This window comes from Alligator sinensis, unplaced genomic scaffold (genome assembly GCF_000455745.1).
Source record: "Alligator sinensis unplaced genomic scaffold, ASM45574v1 scaffold250_1, whole genome shotgun sequence".
In the NCBI taxonomy this organism is placed as follows: Eukaryota; Metazoa; Chordata; order Crocodylia; family Alligatoridae; genus Alligator; species Alligator sinensis.
In genome coordinates, this window is record NW_005841888.1 from 206,316 (window position 1) to 213,249 (window position 6,934).

General features: G+C 42.7%; 1 long non-coding RNA gene across 2 annotated transcripts in view; it reads right to left on the minus strand.

The window, feature by feature from the left end:
* The window catches only part of LOC102378113, a 36,741-nt gene that overhangs the window by 19,260 nt on the left and 10,547 nt on the right, over positions 1 to 6,934 (minus strand). The window lies entirely within an intron of this gene.

Sequence of the window (6,934 nt, forward strand, 5' to 3'; positions counted from 1 at the left end):
GACTCTTACTAATTTGTTGAGCCCACTCTAACTGTGGTGCCTAATACTGGACACAGTCCTCCAGCTGAGACCTCACAATCACATACTAGAATGGAATAATTACCTCCTATGTTTTAGATAAAGATGCGTCTTTTTGGCAATTATTGACTCAGTATGTGCTCTACTAAAATCACCAGATTCTTTTCTACAGTATTATGTCCAATTTTGTCTTTGTGCATTTGATTTCCCCTTTACACACTTCAAGAAAATATTGACAGGACCCAACTCAAGCTGTCCTTCCAGTTTTAACTATTGACAGCTATTCTGAATGCAGTTTTTCAACCAGTTGTGTACCCATTTTATGGCAGTTTCATTTAAATCAAACAAGTTTATTTAAATCCAGTTTGCTTATGAGAATACCACATGGGACAGCATATCAAAGCTTTACTAAAGTCAAAAGATATCACATTAACTGATTACTTCTTATTCACTAGGTCAGGTAGCCTATCAGGGAAGGAAATTAGATAAGTCTGACAAGATTTCTTGACAAAACTATGCTGATTCTTTATTACCTTATTATCTTCTAGGAACTTGCAAACTGATTATTAAGCAATTTGTTTGAGTATTTCTCCTATAGCAAAGTAGGGTTTGCTAGTCTAAAATTCCTCAGCTCCTCTTATAAATACATGAATATATCATCCTCCATGAGACCTCTACAACAATTTCTTACAGCTCAGAGATTACAGGTCTAGAATATTGAATTGATTTATCCCACCAAGTCTCTAATGGGAAACCAATTAAGCTGTAGTTCTGATTGTGCACTGAGGTTTAAAGTTCTTCCTGTTTATGCTCCATATTCCTGGCACCTCTAGACATCCCGTATCTTCAACAGATTGCCTTGTTCTTCTTCTTCTTGTCTCCCTATGATCCTATTGCAAATTTCCATTAGTTCTCTTAATTCCAACCCTGACTAGGTGTCTGCTGTTTTCTTAAATTAGGTGTGGGTTTTGACATTTTCCTCCCTAGAAATGGTAGTTTAAAGCCTTCCTTATTAGATCATCCAGTGTCCTAAGATATTCTTCCCTTTTTCTATCAGATGGGCCCCATCTCGATCAAGCAGTCCTGTTCCAAGACTGACCAATTATTCCAACCTAAGCCACCAGTTGAAGCAGTGCAAACACAAGTCATTTTAAAGCAAACTAACTATAGCAACTGTCATGTTGCAGCCTTGTTTAGACAAGGCCTCAGCAAGAGCTTCCATGTAATCAGTGCTTTCCAGCAGGAGCTCAAGACTCATGATGGACTGATGATTAGATGCTCATTTGATTGCATGATGGTTCAGAATATTTTATGGGTAGTATAAGGTATTATCTTTAAAAGACATTTTTGAGGGGTAAGTGGCATCTGAGAGGAAAGCTTGCTGATACTCAATTACAAGGAGTGTTGATAGCGTTCCTTCACTCTAGAGGAGTGAACCAGTGCTATCCTTTCAAGCCTTAATGAAAGATGAGCCACAGTGGGAGAGCTCAAAGGGAAGAGCATAATTTGAACTCTGCTTTTGGGAACTGTTGCAAAATACTATCCTTAAAAGCTACTATTGAGAACTACAGCAATATCAACCATTTGCAAACTAACAGTGACAGTTTCCACTTTTTGGCCTCTGTTCTTACTGAAATCAATTGACGCACAGTTTTTCAGTAATTGCAAGTTTCATTTCAAAGGGATCATAGTTGTGCCAACCTTAAGTACTTGTCAAATTCTTGCTATCCTTACTCAGATTATTAATTCTGACTCATTCAAACAGTTCTGATATTTCTGTTAAAATTATATCTATCCAAACTGGAAGATTAGGATATGATCCCCCAAATAGGACAGACATATAACAATGCTTAAGAACAATTTAAATCGTATGGGGGAGGAGAGGGAAATACATTTTGGGCATGAGCACATGAACAAATTACTGAGGTTAAAATGAGGGTAGGGATCTATAGCTTTCCAAATGTTCCTCGGTACCCCTTGTTGGCCAACTTTCACCCTAACCCAGAGTATATTATCCTTCTGAGACGGAATGAGTTAGCTGCCACTTGCCACAAGGTAAGAGCATGCCTACAGGCAGTTATCATTGAGCAGCTGATAAATATTCTAAATTCCCATTCTTGTTTTACTGGGCAGAAACTTGTTTGTGTACCAGAGCCCTTTGTTTACTGCACAAAGAACAGAACAGACAACAGCGTAGATGGGAATACTAAAGAAAATAAATAATATTCAAGAGAGACAGTCTCAATATTTGTATCGTATTTCACGCAGTACAATACTGTATGTCATGCCAGGTTCTGTGCCAGCTTTTGAAGTATGATATAGTGTACTACAGGGCTGACAATACTTTGACGTATTTTTGTTTCTTCCAGAAAAAGATTTCAACTCTACAGATTCCGGTGGCAAACTCTATTTTTTCGTCTGTTATTTTGGTCCTGAACCTACAAAATGAAGATGAATCCCATAAAACAGACAGGCAGAATAGAAAACAAAAACATCTACTGAAGCTGACCAGAATTAACCACTTTCCTGGACTCTCACATGTATTAAGCCTACTATCTTCAGAAGTGTTTTATTTATAAGAAAGCAAGACACAGCTCGAGGAAGATCAGTCTCCTAGAAACACACTCATCAATATCAGGTGAAGGAGTCAATGTGTTATTAAGGGCAGGAGGGACAAACTAACCTAAGCAAATGGATTCTAATTAGGATTTCAAAGGATGATGCCCTAAAGTAGCAGAGAAACTAAGCATGATTTTCACTTGGATTTCATCTGAAAATATGTGCACTAGTACTTTATCTATCAGGACACACAGTTTGTGGATTATTTCACCCTTGTTATTATTCAACTAGATGGAGGATGGCTTTGAATCATCTATCAAAACTGTGTATACAACAGACATTACAAAATACAACTGGAATCCAAAGATTGGAAGCAAAATTTATTTGCCCTTGACTTTTAAAATAATAGAAACTTCTTCAGAAAGCTGAATGAGGGAAAGAAATAGAGAATTCATTAAAAAGAGAGAGGTGTACTTCAGCAAGTTATCACATACTTTCAAATGACAACTTTAAGAGTCTAAAGGTCAAACAGTCTGAAAAGTTTGTTTCAAACTTAAGTCGGCTATTAATGTGGTCGTGAAATGGTAAAACAAAAGGTGATGTCCACTGTCTCTCTCATACATGTCATGGGACCAAGCATTAGTGGCAGCTTTGCCTCATTACGTAATAGACGACTGGGCTCAAAATCAAACTTCTTGGTAATCATACCCCTTTGTATAGGAAGGCTGGACTAATCCTGAAGGTACTCCACTTAAATTGAAAGCTGTTTGCCATCAAAAGCTGTAATTTGTTGACAATATTAGAAATATTGGAAGTGGGATCTTTTTTTCTTCTGGTCACACTATTTTCAAAAGATATGACAGCTTCTATGGCAGCAGTCTGTAACCTTTTTGGGTAAGAGATCACTTTTTGAATTAAAAAGCAACCCAAGATCTACCCTGTGCTGTGACCCCCTCCCTCACAGGTCAGTCTGTGGGGAGGGAAGGAGGGGCAAATTGAGGCGGAGGGAGAAATAATTATTTGGATGCACACCCCCCACCAGGTAAGTCTGTGGGGGAAGGCATGCCAGTCTGCCTTACCTCAGTCCCTGGAAAAATCAGGGAGCCAATCCTCAAGGAAACAGTCATCATGGATTCACCAAGGGCAAGTCATGTATGACCAACCTGACTGGCTGCTATGATGAGATGACTGGCTCTATGGATGTGGGGAAAGCAGTGGATGTGATATACCTTGACTTTAGCAAGGTTTGTGTTATAGTCTCCCACAACATTCTCACAAGCAAGTTAAGGAAGTATGGGTTCGATAAATGGACTATAAGGTGGAGAGAAAACTGGCTGGAGCATCAGGCTCTGAGGGTAGTAGTCAATGGCTCGATGTCTACTTGGCAGCTGGGTATCAAGTGGAGTGCCCCAAGGGTCAGTCCTGGGACCAGTTTTGTTCAGTGTCTTCATTAGTGACCTGGCAGATGGCATAGAGTGCACCCTCAGCAAGCCTGCAGATGGCATCAAGCTGGAGGGACTAGTACATACACTGGAGGGTAGGGCTAGGATTCAGAGAGACCTAGATAAATTGGAGAATTGGACCAAAAGAAATCTCATAAGGTTCAATAAGGACAAGTGCAAAGTCCTACACTTAGGACAGAAGAATCCCATGCATGGTAACAGGCTGGCGACCAAATGGCTAAGCACCAGCTCTGCAGAAAAGGACCTGGAGATTATAGTGGCCAATAAGCTGAATATGAGTCAGCAGCATGCCCTTGTTGCCAAGAAGACTAAAGGCATACTGGGCAGCACTGGTAGAAGTGTTGCCAACAGATCAAGTGATTATTCCCCTTGATTCAGCACTACTAAGGTCACGTCTAGAGTACCGTGTCCAGTTTTAGGGCCCCCCCACTACAGACAGGATGTGGACAAACTGGAGAGTCCAGCAAAGGGCAATGAAAATGGATAGGGGGCTGGGGCACATGACTCAGGAGAGGCTGAGGAAACTAGGCTCATTTAGTCTAGAGAAGACCAAGAGGGATTCAGCCACCTGAAGGGTGGATCCAAAGAGGATGGAGCAGGACTGTTTTCAGTGCTGGCAGATGGAACAGAACAAGGAGCAATGGTTTCAAGGTGCAGCAAGGGAAGTTTAGGTTAGATAACAGGAAAAATTCTCTTATGAGTAGGGTAGTAAAACACTGGAAGAAGTTACCCAGAGAGGTGCTGGAATCTCCATCGTTGGAGGTTTTTAAGACCTGGCTAGACAAAGCTTTGTCTGAGATGATATAGCTGGGAACAGTCCTGCTTTGAGCAGGGGCTTGGATTAGATGATCTCCTGAGGTCCCTTCCAACCCTAATTTTCTATGATTCTATAATTACCTAAAATAAAATAAACTAGTTTAATTGACATATGTGCAACATATGTGCACTTGATCAAAGAAGTGCAATCAATAAACATTACAATGGAAGTATGTGGGCTACTGGTTGTAAATGCATGCGACTATAGAGAAGATCCAACAGTTTCTTAGCACACCTAAAGCTCTAGTAATAATACGTATATGGACTCTGTTCCCTTTCAGAACTATGAGAGAACTTTTGATGTGAATGACAATAGAACTAGGACTACTGGAAGTGCCAGCAATAGAGGACAATGTTTTTCCTTCCAAAACTGCTTTCCTTATTAGTTACTGGAAATATGAACTCCATTACTCTATTATGATGATGAAGATTATGCATTCAGTTATAGCAAAACAGTCATTTTCAAGAAAGCCAAGAATACAAGGCTGCAATCCTGCAGACAAAGCTCCAACAAGGTGTGGAAAGATGTCATTCTGAGAAAATGCTAAATACACTCTAAACCCCAAGGGTCAACATAAAGGCCACTTTAGACTGGTTTAAACTGCCTGGGATGTTTCAAAAGCACGGGGGGGGGGGGGGGAACAAGTAGTATATGAGCTGGTCCTCCTTGAAATGGTTCAAAGTTACATGCAGATACAGAGGACTCCATGCCTACGGTCTAGTCCTTCAGGCATCCCAAACTGCACTGCTCCTCAACCCTGCTGCTCCCCAAACCCACGCAAGGCAATGAATGGGCTGCTCTCGGAAGCAACAAAGACTTGACTTAAAGATCTACTGCCTACAAAGACCACCATCTACAGGGATGGGGAAGCAGAAGTTAGGGGTAAAATAGTATAGGCAGTGTCCAAACAAGTGCAGATGTTTGGTTCCCTGGGCAGACCTTGTGCCACTGCTAGCTGTCCTTGGGGAATGCCTGTGCCACATGCCCTCTGGCACATGGCAGGTTACTCTGGGTAGGGCAGGGGAGGCTGGGGCCAGAACTGGGCTGGCCCCACCAGCCTTACCTGGGGTTCTGGGGGCCTCCCGGGACTACAGCAGTAGCGATCCTGGCACCAGCTGGGCAGGCTCTGGTTTTGATCAGCACATACTGCCCCTGCATGCACCCCTCTGCTTTTTTCTGGCACAGGTTTTTTTTGACCCCTGAGTATCCAGGGGTCCACCCCCCCATGCTACTCCCTGGCAGCGCAGAGAACAGAAACATGTCTGCAGTGCCACATACTGCACAGCTGTGCTCATCTGGACATGACCATAGTGGTAAAAATATGGATTTGGACAGATTGGGAAAGTGGGCAGAACAGACTAGGATGCAATTTAACAAAGATAAGTGCAAAGTGCTGCATCTAGAGAGAAAGAATCAGCGACACACCTACAGGCTGGGAGGTGACTTTCTAAGCAGCACAGGAGCAGAGAGGGATCTCAGAGTCATAGCTGACTCCAAAGTGAACATGAATTGTCAAGTTGACGAAGTGATAACTAAAGCCAGCTGCACTCTGTCATACATTAGCAGGTGCATCAAGAGCAGGTCCAGGGAGGTGATACTTCCCCGCTACACTGCACTGGTGAGGCTGCAGCCGGAGTACTGTGTCCAGTTTTGGGCACTGTACCTCAAGAAGGACGTGGATAACCTTGAGTGTCCAGAGGAGGCCACTTGTATAGCTGGGGGCCTGCAGGTAACGTCCTATGAGGAGAGACTGAGGGACCTGAATCTCTTCAGGCTCTGCAAGAGAAGGCTGGGAAGTGATCTTGTGGCCTTCTACACATTCATTTGGGTGGTGGGGGGAGGACAAGGAATAGGGAACACTATTTACCAGGGCACCCCTTGGGGTTATTAGGAACAACAGCCATAAACTGACAGAGAGCAGATTTAGGTTAGACATTAGGAAAACATTCCTTACGGTGCGGGTTGCCAGAATCTGGAATGGGCTCCAAGGGAGGTGGTGCTCTCCCCTACCCTGGGGGTCTTTAAAAGGAGGCTGGACATGCACCTGGCTGGGGTCATCTGACCCCAGCACTCTTTC